At 39.3% G+C, this 16429-nt stretch overlaps 1 protein-coding gene across 4 annotated transcripts in view; it reads left to right on the plus strand.

Annotated features, from left to right (window-relative positions):
- Positions 1–14425: 14425 nt before the first annotated feature.
- AP1S2 (adaptor related protein complex 1 subunit sigma 2) overlaps positions 14426–16429 on the plus strand; it is a 29382-nt gene continuing 27378 nt past the window's right edge. For 2 of the 4 annotated variants that reach the window (XM_032226192.1, XM_032226193.1), the window contains exon 1: positions 14426–14778. The gene's annotated coding sequence lies outside the window, so the exon portion shown is untranslated. The remainder of the gene's footprint in view (positions 14779–16429) is intronic. The other 2 variants (XM_032226194.1, XM_032226190.1) reach the window with 2 other exon arrangements.

Raw genomic sequence — 16429 nt, forward strand, 5'->3', positions numbered from 1 at the left:
CTCCTTCTCTTTCTTTCCCTCCCTCTTTCCCTCTTTACTACCCTCTCTTCTTCCCTCCCTCCTTCCTCCCCCAGTTTCTTCTCTTTCTTCTCTCCTTCTTTCTTCCCACCTTCTTTCCCTTCTCTTCTTTCTCTTCCTCCTCTTTATCCTTCCCCCCTTCTTCTGCCTTTCCTATTCCTCTCCTTTCTCCTCTCCATCCTGACTTCCCTACTGTCCTCCTTCCCTCCCCTCTAACCTTTGTTACATTTGCATATTTTCCTCTGCTGAGGACAACCTGGTTCTCTTTTCCTTTCCTTGCTTAAAGAGGCAAGGATTATAAATCCTCTTGCCTCATCTAAAATGAAGTTTAATCGCTAATTTCATGCAGGTAATTATAGCGGATTTCCTATCAGCTTTTTTAGGTTTTCCCAACATTGTAGTGTAACAAAATTGCTCAACGGTGGGTTCTCACCCCTAATACATTTCTCATTTCGCTTATATCTCAGTTGTTGTATATTGTTCATTTGAGTTATTGGTTTAATCGTATTAGGTTAGTCAGCTATCTCTTTTTGTGTCTAAGTCTTCACTGACTCATCAAGCCATTTGTACAGCTTCTCTCAGACTGTATAAAAGTCTGTATCTTCTTTGTCATTAATTCGCATCGTCAATCTGTTCATTTCTGCTAGTTCTAAAATTTTATTCATCACCATAGTGTTGGTGGGGGCATTTTCACTCTTCCAGCACTGTGCGTAAACAATCCTTGACGCTGTCAGAATATGGACTAGGAGGTATTGGTTAGATTTGCAAATTTTTTGATCTATTATCCCTAATAAGAAAGTTTCCGGCTTAAGACATAGTTTAATTGACTAGGAGAAAAGAAAGGAGGGAAGGCAGGGGAGAAGGAAGTAAGGGGGGGGAGGGAAGAAAAGGGTATGGAAAAGAAGAATGAGGGAAGAGAAGAGGGAGGGAAGGATAAGATACCTAACCTTTGATGTTTATAATGATTTGATAGTATGGGAATATCTTGAAATGTAGTTGTATTGTTTTTTACAAGTTATGGATGTTGTATTTTCTTTTTACCAATAAAATCTTTTTTAAAAATTAAAAAAAAAAAGATGCCGAGAATGGCTTGAAGAATCTCTAAACAGCTTCAAAGAGGAAGGACCATGAAGCATCCCATCTAGGTCCTCAGGAATGGCTTGAAGCATCTATTAAGGGCATCCAGGATCTCAAATAATCTAAGGAATCAAAAACAAGCATGAGAAAGACGAGAGGAGAGAGTGATTTGGGTAGAACTTGCTTGCTCTGAAAGAAACTGAAGGATGGGCGGATGGCTTCAAACATCTTTAGCAAGTTCAAGACAGCCTTGTTCTACTGCATCTAAAACAGATATGCAAGTATAGCTACTAACATCTCTGCAAAAACTCAGTCAAGAGTCCCCAGAAGAAGCCAAAAACAATTTGGAGGAATGGCTCTAGGAATCCAGAGAAAATGCCCTGAAGAAATCGTGCAATATGATAAGCAGTAGCATGAGATCTGGGATCAAGTTGACAAAATGAACAAACTGGAAACCTCTCAGCAAGTATTTATTGTTTGATTTTTAATTACTTAATGGCCTTTTTGAAGCGAGTGACATACTGTTTTTTTAATGGACTATGGTATTACACAATGAGCTTCCTAATCAACGAACCTTTGTCATCAATCCAGAGAAAATGCCCTGAAGAATCCAAGCAATAGGTGAATGAGGTACTTGAGATAGCCTTAAATGACTTCCAAGAGGGAGGGCCTGAAATTCCCCATCCATTCCATCTTGGTATATACTTGTCTCTCATTTCTGCTGCTTCTAGTGTTATTGCGATCAAGATGACTAATTGAACAAACTGGAAATGTATCAGCAAGTATTTATTCTTTTGGTTTTCCAGAACTTCTTGGGCCTTTTTGGAGTGAGTGACATACTGTTTTACTAATGGACTACGGTATTCCAACATGAGCTTCATAACCAATGAACCCTTGTCATCAACAATTTTGATTATCTAGATGCTCCCTTAAGTTGAGTGGGAGGATAAAAGAAGAGAGTGAAGGGAAAAAGGAAATAAGGAGAGATTGATATGGAGGAAGGAAAGGAATAAGGAATCCAGAGAAAATGCCCTGAAGAAATCGTGCAATATGAGAAGCAGTAGCATAAGATCTGGATCAAGTTGACAAAATGAACAAACAAGAAACCTCTCAGCAAGTATTTATTGTTTTGGTTTTTAAGAACTTAATGTGCCTTTTTGGAGTGAGTGACATACTGTTTTCTTAATGGACTATGGCATTACAACATGAGCTTCATAATCAATGAACCTTCGTCATCAACAGTTGTGATTATCTAGATGCTGCCTTAAGTTGGCTGGGAGGATAAAGAAAGAGAGAGGAGGAAAAAGGAAAGGAAATAAGGAGAGATTGATATGGAGGGAGGAAAGGAAATAAGGGCCAAAGAACAAGTACAATTTATGCTAAAATGCCAAAAATGGATAGACAACGGTAGAGCACAGAGAAACAAAGCTTTGAAAGTGAAAAGGAATCAACCAAAATCAGGAGGGCTCCCTTGACTGCAGCATTGCCGGCATAACAATTCATCTTATGGGGAAGGGAAGAGGTGCATTATCAGGAAACCTCTCAAGACTTCCATCCCCGTCAGACAGTTACAGACCATGGTCTGGTCCACAGTCTGGGCTATACACTCAGGGCCTTTGAGTATCATCATTACTACAGGGGAGTAACCTATGGGGTTCCCAGCAGCTGGACGGAGATCATTGGACCTGAAGGTGTGGCAGCATGAACGGATTTCCAGAAAAATTGCAGACTACAGGAATCCTTTCAGCAGTTTCCCAAAAGGCTGCACAGCCATTTGCACTACTCAGGTGATCCTGAGGATCAGGCAAACATCCAAGTGATCTCAACAACTCTCTAAAAGAATGCAATGACCAGCTGTTTGCAAGGAATATCAATCCTCTCATTCCCACCATGTAATCAGAGCTGAAGGAGCTTCTTGGATGAGAAGGGAAACATCTTCTAGACTTGATAGGGTCTTCTATTTAATTTGTCTTCTGCAGGTACTTAATAAAGCCTGAAATCTCCTCATTAACTGGTGTGTTCATTGTGTTTGGATACTCAAGGAGCCATTCATCCGGCCCCTGGGCCATTGCCTGATACCTGGCGAAAAACACACACAGATAGACACATAAACATATCTGATTTATCATATCAAATGTATTTTCTTTCAATAACAAAGTAAATTTACAATCAAACGAAGGAGACCTGACAAACTTTCAGAAGCAATTGTGGCAAGAGACCAGGATCTCTGGTAAACAGTCTCTCAGCAGAAATCAACTGTATCCATAAGGTACCTGGGGCGATCCACCAGAATGGGTCTGGCCTTGCTATGGGCATCCCGAAGCAGGCTGAAGCACTCCCGAACCATCAAGTCACACTCTGGCATATGCAAGGATAGGAAGCATTGCTGGTTTCTGCTCAGTGACCTCCCTGTCTGAGGAAAGATGCTGAGAGGAGCACAAGCCCCTTGCCCCTTGGTCTGTGAGGGAAGAACCCAGGCTCTGCTTTCCCCATGTGAAATGGAGTGCATCGTCTCCATGCCAGGAGCAGCCTTCTCCCAAGATGTTTTTCTACAAACCAGAGTTCTGGGCTGGCTTGCTGATTCCACAACAAGACAGCTAGTATTTAGGCACCAGTTTGGCTGAACCGGTCTGAACCAATAGGAACCCACCTCTGCTAGAGGATCTATGATATGAAATCAAATGATACAGAGGAAGATTAACTTGAAGCATAACAAGAGAGAACATGTTTTCTCTAAAGAAGTTTTTTGCCAATGGGAAACAGTTTGGGCATTTTATTATTTATAGGAATTGATTTTCTTTGGTATTTGTTTTTCAGTACTGTTCAAAGTATTTTTCAGTCTCCCTCTCTGGAGTGTCAGATTCAATGAGTTACCTGTGGAATTGCTTGCGTCTTCGACTAGTGTATGTTGTTTTGCTCATCTAATCATCTCCTGCTGATTGATGACTAGACTAGACCCTGGAGAGGGAAATAAGTGAGTGCAAAATGGTAACAATTGCAAGACAAAGTTGTGATTAATTAAATAAGAGAAGGCTGTGGAGGGCTACTTGCTCAAAGATCCTTCAAAATTTAAATGTGCATGAGCTAAATACATTACACATCATACTACCATGAATGGGGATCACACAGATGAATCCCATCTATTTCCCAACCTACACAGCAGTGGTAGGATTCAAATAATGTAACAACCGGTTCTCTGCCCTAATGACCAGCTGGGTAGGCGTGGCTCGGTGGTCATTGTGACTGGGTGGGCATGGCCAGGTCAACATCATTCACATTGATGGGCACTTCGCCTTAGCTGTTACAATGTCGTAAGGGTTAACCGAGAGGCAGTTTATGTAAGCAGGGCAATAAAGATTAGGCTAGAACAACACCAGAATGTTTCCTTCCTGCCTTCCTTACAGGATTAGCCCTGTAAAGTGGAAAAAAAACCAAAATGAGATTTCTTCCAACAAGTGGTTCTCCGAACTGCTTAGAATTTAACAACCAGTTCTCCGAATAGGTGCGAACTGGCTGAATCCCATTACTGATATATAGTAAAGTATCTCAGCCATTTACAAAAGGAAGGCAATGCATTCCTCCTGTTTATTAAAAGCTGTGGTAGCATATGGTTAGATTGCAGTATTGCAGGTTAACTCTGCTGACTGCCAGGAGTTTGATCCTGACCAGCTCAAGGTTGACTCAATCTTCGATTTTCCAGGCTTGGTAAAATGAGGACCTAGATTGTTAGAGGCAATATGCTGACTCTCTAAACCAGGGATCGTCAAACTTGCAGCCAGCGGGCCGGATGCGTTACATGCTGGCTATGTCCATGCTGGTTTAGCGAGGAGGAAAAATGTCATGATACATCACACGATGACTTCGTGATGATATGAGTTTGACACCCCTGTTCTAACCTACTTGGAGAGGGCTCTAAAAGCACTATAAAGTGGTATATAAGCATAAGTGTTATTGCAATTGTTAGTGTTATAAGCTTAAGTGTTATTGCTATAACACTGAATCAAGGTTGACTCAGCTTCAATCCTTCTGAGGTCAGTAAAACAAGACCCAGTTGTTGGGAGAAATATGCTGACTTCTGCTTAGAGAGGGCTGTAAAACACCGTGAAGCAGTATATAAATCTAAGTGCTATTTCTATTGATTAATCTCCAATCCACTAGCCCTTACCTACATGTTGCCATTGACCTATGTTAGCTGTGACTGGAAGAGGAAAAGGACCATCTTCCTGTAGTGGCTCTTGTAAAATACATCTTTAGAACTGGAAGTGAATTCTTGTACACAACCACTGAAGCACAGCATGATTTTATAAACTGGCGCAGTCCAGGTTGCATGCTTTTATAAAGCCTTCAGTTTTGGCTTGGCAGATGTTATTTAGAGACAGGTTTTTGCCCATCATTATAAGAACTTAATATTTACATCTTTCCATTGTTTTGTTTTGTTTTTTTCGGGAAAGGTGTTAATTTGGAAAGGGTATTTCAATCAGTCCCATAAAAATTCAGAAGGTCAATACTTTTTGTGGCATATCTTTTTGATTTGTATTTCCCAGTCCATTTCTTTAATAGATTGCTAACTGATGAGCTAATTTGTAGGATCCGTCATCACAATTAATTAATACACTTAATTGTGATATAATGGATTAGACAGACAAATCTATCTCAGATGTGTGTGTATCAGAGGTGGGTTCCTACCAGTTCGCACCAGTTCGGTTAGAACCTGTTCGTCAAATCTATCGAACCCGGTTAGAAGAGGTTCCACCAGTGGTACCCCGAAAGCAGGCCACACCTACAGAAGAGGTTCCAAAATTTTTTGAAACCCACCACTGCCCACTTCGCCTTAGCTGTTACAATGTCGTAAGGGTTTACCAGAGAGGCAGATACGGTCCAGAACCCGGCGTGTCCTGCTCTATGCGGGCATGGCTTTAAAAAATAAAAAATAAAAAAGTGCCAGGCCGCACACCAGCAGAGGCAGGTTAAAACACACACACACACACACACACACTGACAGAGAGAGAGAGAGAGAGAGAGAGAGAGAGAGAGAAAGGAAGGAATAAATAAATAAATAAATAAAACAAAGAAAAAAGAAAGAAAAGGAGTGAGAGAGAGATGAAAGAAAAAAAGAAGAAAGGGACAGAGAGACAAAATGAAGGAGAGAGAGAGAGAGAGAGAGAGAGAGAGAGAGAGAGAGGGAGAACACATGGCTGGCAAGCCACTCCCACCAGGTCACATGGCCAGCAAGCCACTCCCACAAAGGAGGCCACTCCCACAGAGTAAGTTCGAAATTTTTTTGAAACCCACCACTGGTGTGGATGTGTTTAAGATAAAATGTGGGAGTTCCAAAATGTCTCATTCAGTTAATAAATAGACTTCTAAAGCTTTAGCCTACCAATTGATATTGGTATTCCTTCTAATTGATATTTGGTGCATATATCACTGCCAATAGTATTCATTTTTGCCTTATTGTTATTTCAATTAATAAAATTCCACTTTCTTCATCTGAATAAATCTGTCTCGGTTTTAACCATTCTTTTATGTATACTGCTATACTTCTTTTTCTGCACCAAAGCCAAATGTAATTTCCCTATTTTTGAAGATTCAATGTTGCCACCATATTGTTTTTTAATATGGACCTCTTGTAAACAGGTAATATCCATATTCTGTTTTTGTAGTTTAGAGAGTTTTTGTTTTCGATCCGTTTATGTTAATTGATATAACTTAATTTCTTCTTCCATTTTATTATTTGTTAGTAGTCTTCGTTTCTCTCCTGGGTCTTACCTTCCGTTGCATCCTCGTCCTCGCACTCTCTCTTTGCTGCTGATCTCTTTCCATCCTTTCTCTTGCATCTTGGTCCATTTTTTTTCTTCCAATTGTTGTTCTTCCTGGCTTTTACTTTCCATCTCCTCTCTGCTTTCCTATTCTTCTTCTGTAGCTAGATAATGCTCATATAACTCTTGAGCTTTGTCTAAGGTATCAATTCTAATTTTCTTTTCTTACCAGGATACTAATATACCATCAGGAATCAGCCACCGGAACATTATCTTGTATTTGACTAGTTGTGAAAATAGAAAATGATAATTCATTCTTTGTTCTCTAATTCTTCTGGCTACCTGTTCAGGGTTAGAATTTCTTTCCCCTTATAAGTCAACGGATCGCCTCTTGTCTTCCTGTAAATTTCGCCCTTGGTTGGGTTTTTTTGCAAACTTCACATGCACTTCCCATGGTAGTTTATATCATCGTGTATAGTTTGTAGCTCTGTAAATTTCATCTATGTCATTTTGCATTTCTTATTTATTTTTCTGCACCATATTAGCCAACAGTTCTGCCATGAGGTTTAACAGGTCTTCCTCTACTTTCTGTAATGTTCTGAAATCTCAAGTAAAATGCTGATTTCTTCATTTCGAGATGTATTATTGCCTCCTTTAGATCTCTGTTCGTTGCCATCAATCTTTCTTCCATTGCTTCCAGTTTCTTTTCAGTTTGCTCTCTTTTAGCTTCCACTATCTTTATTTTCTATTCATTTTTGATGATTGCCCCCTGTATTTCCCCCATTCTACCATCTAGTTTATGTATGTCTCCTTTTATTTCTCACATCTCGCTCTTAATTTCCTCATGGTTCTTTGTAATTGACTCATGCATTTTCAACATCACCTCTTGGATCATACTCAGAGTCGACTGCATATTCTGTAGACTCAATGTGGATCCTGATTTCTCACCCTCCATCATATCTCCTATTAATCTCTGACCCAATGGAGAAGCTGTTGGCAATGTTGCTTTCTTTCCAGTTTTTGTGATCACTGTCATATTCGTCATCTTCAGGCTCTTATACAAATTCTTCCAGAATATCATAAATCACCTATTCTCTCTCTCTGAAATTTTCTTCCCTTATAAATGTTTCTCTTACTCTACACACTCCTCATATATCCATTATTATTTAAGAATGAAAATTAATGCTATGTAATATCCTATCTTATATCTATAGCAGTAACCACCTTACAAAATACTCCTTAGTAGAACACCCTATAGTACACTTATACTCAAAAATTAATGATATAATTACAGAATTCTAATTACTAGTATCAGTACAAATTTTAGTCTAACTACACTTTACACATAAACAGTCTATACACACACACACACATACACACACCACCTTTTCCCCCAAATTAATTCTTTAAAGTATTATAAATATACGATTCCAATTTTATATGGACAGTAATACAATAATTATAATGAATATTATAAATATTAAACATAATATATATACAAAACTATTTGCAGTTTTATTTGATCTTTATTTGGTCTTTCATAAGCTTCACGAAAGTTGTTTTTTCCTAAGTCTTACTATTGCATCTGCAGCTCTTTCTTTCTCTGTATCTAAGAAGTTAGCTCCCTCTATTTAGCACAGTCACTGTCCCATCTGTTTCACTTCTAGTTCTTGGCATCGCCGTTCCTACCAAAGGACTTCTTATAAGTGTGCTTTTTCCTCTCTGCTCACCACAAAAGCCAGTCACAGTTTCAATTCAATAATCAATCTAACTGTATAGTTTCCTCACTAAACGCCAGTTCAAAACCCTCTCCTTTTGCCCGGTATACTAAAACAAATATTGCCATGGTTTTGAAACCATTTTTCAGAGTGGCTTTAAGTGTGGTTGTCACCTTGTTGCCGATTTGTGGTTTCTCTTTTTCTTGTGCTTGAGTGGTGACTTGGGCAACCAGTTGACTGAATGGGAACAGAGGTTTGACTACTTCTGCTTTAGGGCAACTAAGACATTCAAGATAACATATCGGCCAAGAAGTTCTTGCCTTCTGGGAAGTAGAGTAACACAAAGTTGAAGCGGTTAAAGTATTGCACCCATTTCACCTGCTTAGGATATAGTCTCCATGAGATTTTTAATGCTTCTAGATTCTTGTGGTCTGTCCACACTTCAAATGGCACTTTGCTCCCTTCAAGGAGATGCCTCCAGGTTAGGAGTGCCCAGCACACTGCATAAGCTTCCTTTTTCCATACGACCCACTTTTGATCAGTCTCTGATAGCTTTCGGGAAGTGTAAACACAAAGTTTCTCAGTTCTGGTTCATTCATTGTGGAGTGTCACCACCCAACAGGCTATGACCCCCTCCAGGGTCATCAGCCTGGAAGACCCCCTTGATACTATGCCTGCAGAAGCTGCAACAACCACTGGGGTCACTGCAACCCCTGCCATCATGTCTAGCTCAATGCTCGTCCCCCATCTTCTTCCTCTTAGGTCTGCTAGGCTTCACTGGTGACAGCCATAGCCTGTGGCTCATGTGCCTTCAGGGTTTGGAAGGCACGCATTATGAACTGCATGACTAGCTTCATCAGTAAGTTGGTGTGACCAGATTCTCTGCCTTTCTCATCCTCATGCTCAAGCTCTTCCAGCTCATTTCTTTTCTCACCATTGGCCACATTGGGTGATGGTCACCTTTTTGGCTCTTCCTTCCCAGTCTTCCTTCTTTCTGACTCCAATGAATCTCCCAGGCTCCCGACCTCTTCCATCCACTCAGAGAGGTCCAGCCCAGTGGGGAGGCTTGGTCGATGCTTCCCCCCAGTACTCAGCTTTCTCCTGCTCACTGCAAATTTAATGAGTTTCCCTTCTATTCCCCCATTTCATTTATATCATTTATGAAGATATTGAAGAGTAGTGGGCTAATATGGAGCCTTGTGATATCAACTGTTTACTTCTCTCCGGGTAGATGTAGTACCATTAAAGATTACTCATTAAGTACAGTTTGTCAGCCAGCTACAAATAGACCTCATTATCATGAATAAGATGTGCTGCGTACTGAAGCCAGCCAGGGCCGTTCCTGCCATTAGAATGGAGCCAGATCCTGATTGGCTAACTGTCTGACAGCAGGCTATAAAACGGAACTGTCAGATGAAGGCAGCTAATTCCGTTACTGTTACTGTTAGTGTTGAGTCAACACACTAGTGTTGAGTCAACACAATAGTCAAGACACTAGTTATATTGTTGCAGTTGTGAATAAAGGTTAAAGTTAAAGATAACTGGCTGCCTGTTTGAGACACCCACACGTTCTGAGTATTGAACAGGATGCACACTCCTAAGCTTGGTACTGTAACTGACTTATAGTTTTACATGAATCTCTACAAACAAAAATGTGGAAGAGAATATACAGAGTGCGGTGATGAGATCCCAAGTTTCAGTAAGCCAATCAACCAATCATTCTTTTTCAACTTTATATTTTTTAGTTTTAAAATGCATTTGAAGTCCAAAAGTACTAATTTTCAAGCAGCCAACCATACTAAAGAAGCTATCAGGATAGCAGACTTTTTGCAAAAAAGAGGCACCAAGTTAATGGCATGCTAAACTTAGGTCACTAAATGTGCTTTGTACATGCACTGTGGTAGTGTTCATTGTAGAGCTTTCAAAATGTATTTGAAAAGGAAGGCTGGCTGATTTATAAAGCCATCCTGAATCACTAAAGTAACAGGTAATATGCATGAATCTCATTTAAATTCAATAGGCCAATCAAACCAATATTACTTTAGCACTTCATCTACTACATTCTTCTGAAGGCCAAACCCACACATAGGCTTATGGATATTAATCTTCCTCATAGAAATCTTTCAAAAACAAACAATACACAACAGTAGCAAGTTACCTTCCATGCAGTCAGGCAATGGCACAATGAATGAAAGAATCAAATCCAAAAAGCTCCCTTGCTATGTCATGTGTGTCTTAAAATATCTGATTTGCTCCAGTGATCCACTTCAAAACACCTACCCACCCAAAGCCAGTAAAATATTACAGACAAGATTGCAAGAGGCGAGATGATTTCCAGTCATTTTGCCTAAAACAGCATAAAAAACTTGAGCAGTTTCACTTGAGTATTTGTTTTGTATTTGAAAGAAACCCCACAAAGCATGGTGTTTGTTTAAAACACAATTGAAAACATCAACATTTCAAGTTTAAATCCTCTGCATATTCCTATTATATGTTTCTGAATTAACTACAAGAACAATTCTTGCAATATTCTTGTAACTTTAATAAAGTTTAAACATTGTAATTAGATCAGCTGGAATGTGACTTTGGGATAAGACTTTTAAATTCTGCATTTCTGTAAATTCCTTTAATTTCTGTGTTTGGAGACAAAGACAGATTTTAGTTAGATTAGATATCTGAATAATCAGTGACAGAGATGACCTTATTGCATGCATGCTAAGGGATACATATATTAAAATAAAGCTGAACCATGAGAAGGTTAGTTGCCAGTGCCAGCCTGGCCAAGCCTTTGTTGATTATGTTCTAGCAGGGCTATAGGGAAGAAAGACTGGGTATATTGCAATAAATTAGCCAGAGCATTGGAAAGTTTTAATATAGGAAAAGTGAGAAATTCTCATCCTTTTTGTTTCTACTGAACAAAAATACAATAGAGGCAGGATTTAAGTTTATCTTTTACTGCTGCTTGATTTACTGAAACAAGGAGGAAGAGGATGAAAGCAGCAATATGTAACATCAAGAACACTTCAATGAATATTTAAACTTTACAAGGTAATCATGTAATAACATAAAATGACTGTCATATTTAATCAATCAGTAAAGACAATAACATAATACTTAACAAAATACAGATCTGTTTAAAATCTACGTGTGATTATGGTTTTTGTAGGAGCACATCTGTCAATAAAGCCCGAAATGCTCAAATCTACCTAACACTACTTGTGTGTTTACTTAGAGCAGTGGTTCTCAACCTGTGGGTTGGGACCCCTTTGGGGGTCGAATGACCCTTTCACAGGGGTTACCTAAGACCATTGGAAAACACATATTTGCAAAAAAAAAAAAAAAAAAGGAAAACATAAAATAATTTTATGGTTGGGGGTCACCACAACATGAGGAACTGTATTAAAGCGTCACGGCATTAGAAAGGTTGAGACCCACTGACTTAGAGGGAAAGTACTAACAGAGCTAGCGTTGGAATTACAGGAATTACATTATTCTCCAAGCACTTCAGGCACAACTTCTTTTTATAAATTTGTTTTCATCAAATGGTCAGTGTGTTCTCTCCAAAAGTTATCAGGAATAATATCCAATATAAAAAAGAGTATCCTTTTCACTGTCCATTTATACTTCCCTGTGAACTTTCTTGCTAGTACACTTTGTCTAATGAACATGTGTCCTATTTCATTGTGGGTAGATTTTTTTTCAGATGTTTATCTTGAACACTCTCAAATTAGAGTTGAGAAGACTAAACATGAATATAAAATATGACCTAAAAACATAATCACTGATATTTGATTTCCTATGGCAATCACTATTGCTATGATATGCAAATTGAAAATTTTTCAATTTTTTATTTAATATTTTCTTCAGGAATGTTTCACATGACATTCTTGAGACTTTGAGCAAATCTTTCAGCCCATCTATTAGTAGATGGATCATAAAAGCCTGATGTTATATAGCATATGATTCCATTTTTTCCAAAATGTTTGCAACTTTTTACTACAGTCTGTGTTCATTTTTGTTCTGGAATATCTGTTGCCACAAAATATTATTTCAATATATCGATGGCATGCGTAACAGTGTTGAAACCCCTGGAAGCATTTCTGAGCACTCTGAATAGACATTCACAACTAAAATGGTTGTGATAATAAAAGTCTTGCAATGAGTGGAAATTATTTGCCATGGCAAGACAGGCCAGTTCCATTGATGAAATATTGTTTTGGGCATCCTTTGGATAGGCTGGCAACTTAAGCAACCCAATGCAAACTGTTTCATTTCTTAATCCAGTGGTTCACAACCTTTTCTTCACCACAGACCCCCTTTAAATACTTTTTGTGGCCATGGACCGCTGAGACTTAACTCAAGATTTAAATCATAACATTTCTTCAAGCTTTTGCAGATCCCGTGATGAAATCAAGACCCCCAAAGATTCTACAAACCACAGGTTGAGAACCACTATCTTAGTCTATTCCTAGCTAAGAAAACTTGTCTCCATTTTCACTACTCCAAGGTATCAAATAAGAAGCTCCTCCAATACTCAATTTCTGAATTTGGATGATATGATTATTCTGAACCCTCACAATACGACCATTGATAAGTGTAAAATGGTTACAGAGCTGATAATTCCACAGAATTCATTGTTGCTATATATTTCATCATTCTAGATTGCTACATAGACTTGAAAGTGTTGAATCTAATCCTTTCAAAACAATCTCAAGTGTTCCAGAGAATTTATGCTTACAATGTGAATTAAATATATTAATTGCCATATCTGCTGAACATACCTGGGTGACATTTATATTGTTATGTAATTACTTTTACTTATGCATACATAATTAAGAATACTTGCTTTCTCTTAGCTGGATTGGATCCTGTGATACCATATTATGGGCCCATATTCATATAGCAGTAATATGCTCCAAAGAACTGCAATACTCTCAATAGAACAACAACATACACTATCATCTCCCATTTCTATAGTAATGGGGTACAGGGGTGTCCATTGCTGTTTCCAGGGCAGCGGGTGACCAGGATCTGGCCCCCAGACTTTGAGTTTGACACTCTTGTTCTAGTTGAATATTGCTTAATATAATGATGACAATATTTGTTTCCTCTCCCTTGCGAAACTGGACCCCAAAATTTTAAACTACCAATTCTATTTACAAGTTATTATCCTGTCATCCATATAATATATTAATGACAAAATAGTTAACAGGAACTAATTATTTCCTAGTAATAAACAAACCATTTGAGCCTGCCCTGCTCTTGGGGAAATTGACAACACTCTTCTGGAATAGAATATCCACCATTACCTTCTTCAGTAAAAACTGTGTGTGCTGTAGAAACTTAATTGCTTTCTTGACCTTCTAGTTTCCTTGCCGTTTATTTGTATATTCTCCTGCAACTAATTGCATGTAATAATTGGTTGCACATACCAAAAATAATTTTCCTGCACAACTGCCTAGATTAGTTATAGTTGGCTAGCCATAGGCCACGTAAAATCGCTTGCCAGTCTCCTCCCAATTTATACTGGGCAGCTTTTTTTTGGTAACAATATCCCAATTTTCCTAACTTGCCTTAAAAATCTGCGCATAAAAGAAAGAAGAGAAAACGATTACGTGTTGGGAAAACCTAGTTTAAGAATGACAAGCGAAACGTCGCAGCGGCGCATGCCCATTTTATTCTAGTCATCGATGTATCGGTTTGTGCCCGGATGAGTAAAAAGAGAGGCCACCAATTGGCCTCTGATTGGCTAACATCACTCCCTGATGTCTTTTGATTGGCTATATAAAAAAGCTACGTTTACCTCTTGTTCTGATTGGTTCCTCTCCCTCCTGCCAAGCTGCTGTATCTTTCGGGCAGTACCAGCGCCGATTCTTACTCATTCTATCTTATCGCGTACATTTTCTGTTCAGGGATTGGCTACCCTGGGAATCCTTTCTCCTCCTCTTTCTCTCGACAGGATAAGCTCTGTTCGGAAGAGCGAATGAAGTTCGACGGTTAGAATTGGGCTGTATCCCTCCCTCGCGTCTTCTTTTTCGGCCCCGCCTCTTGGGCTCCTTGCCGCGAGCAGCCCCTCTTTTTCGTCCTGTGGTTTAGGTGGGAGGTTGTCGGCTGTGTCTTTCTCCAGCGAGCGCTGAAGGGATTCCTTCTTCTTTTTTTCCCCTCCCTCAGCCGTGCGCGCGCCTGCCAACGCTTCTGGGATAACGGTAAGCATGGGGCAAGTTGAACCGGGAATGCGGCGGTTGGCGGCGGCACCTCTGAACTCGCCTGAAGGTACACGAAAAAAGGGGTTTAGGTTGGGATGAGTGACTGGGAGAGCTGCGCGGCTGGAGCTGCCTGCCTCTCCTCGTCCCTTGTGCGGATCCGTGCGTGCTTGCTCGTGAACGCTCGCACCGTGGGATTGGAGGTGTAATTCGAGAGGGGATTGTGCCGGACTCTGCGCGCGTGTGCCAAAACCGGCTCCAGCCTTGAGGGATTGGGCCCCGTTCCCCGCACCCGCGTGACCTCTCGTGCTGTTGGCGGAAGGAGGAGTGACACCGCTGCGCTCGCCCCTCGCGTAGCACCCGGTGCTCTTTACTGGGTGGTCAAACGGGAAGACGATCTCCTCCTGGCTTTTCTCTCTCCAAATCCTGGGGATCCACCTGATTGCTCTTTTATTAGCCGAAGTATTCGAGAGGGCACCCCGCTTACTCCTCTTTAAGCTGGATCTGTCTGCCGCTAAACTTACGTGTATTTTTCTGAGTGGATGTGTGAAGGGGGCAGATAGTTCACTAAAGCATCCCTTTACCTAAACTGATTTAAAATAAACAATGACGGGTGCCGTGAGCAGAACTATTTAAACTTTTAAAGCACAGCTGCTATATAAAACAAGTGCTAATGACGGTGTTTCCCAACGCGCTGCTCAGATATTACACATCATAAAGTCTTTATATAGCTGTTTTGTCTTTTGATCAACAATTTTCTTCCGGAAGAAGGAGGCAATATAAACATGGTAGGAAAACAGAAGAGTTATCTGGCTGCGAGCCAGTTATTTTTCTTTTTCTTGTTTGCTATTTTGCGAAATAGGCAAGTCAGTTGAGAATAAAATTCTTCCGTGGAACTGCAGAAACAGTAAAATTAGTGGTGATTCTGGATAATTGAAATCTAAAGACCCCATTTAGGGAATATTATAGTAGCTTCACTGCTCCACTTTCTTTTCAACTTTTCCCTAATGATACAAGCTGGCAAGATAACTTTAAAGCCAACATAGACAAAAATGAGGCCAAGTAAACTATTGGAGCTTGGATGCTTACTATTTAGGGTTTTCCCCACTCTTAGGAAAAAAGGAAATATTTATGTCCTAGGGAGTTTTGTTCCAATATGCAGATTATTTTGATTAAGGCTATGATTTGCAGAGTAAAGTAAGGGAAAACAATATTGAAAGGTCACAAAAACTGGCTACATTGATATGATTAATTATAATACAAGTGACTATTTTGGATGAAGGACTTTTTCTATATAACATTTTTTACTTCAGTGTTAAAATATTCTATACAGTAATCTTTCATTGCAAAAAAATCTTGAATCACAATTGTAGCTTATTCTGTGACTGTTTATTGTAATTTTAATAATACTGGCTCAATATGGCTGAGCAGAATCTATAGTGCTTCCTCATCTACTAATTCAATTTAAATATTTATATTGAATCATCTCTTTATAGAAAAATAATTTTCCCAAAATAGCTCTTTTACACTAGGCTATTTATATTTGTGGCAAAAAAAAACATTCCTGGTAGGATAGCCGAAGGAAATAAAATACTTTTCACTCATATTGTTTCATTAAATTATAACTACTTTTTTAAAAAAAAATCAAGCATTG

This window comes from Thamnophis elegans, chromosome 11, assembly GCF_009769535.1.
Source record: "Thamnophis elegans isolate rThaEle1 chromosome 11, rThaEle1.pri, whole genome shotgun sequence".
In the NCBI taxonomy this organism is placed as follows: Eukaryota; Metazoa; Chordata; class Lepidosauria; order Squamata; family Colubridae; genus Thamnophis; species Thamnophis elegans.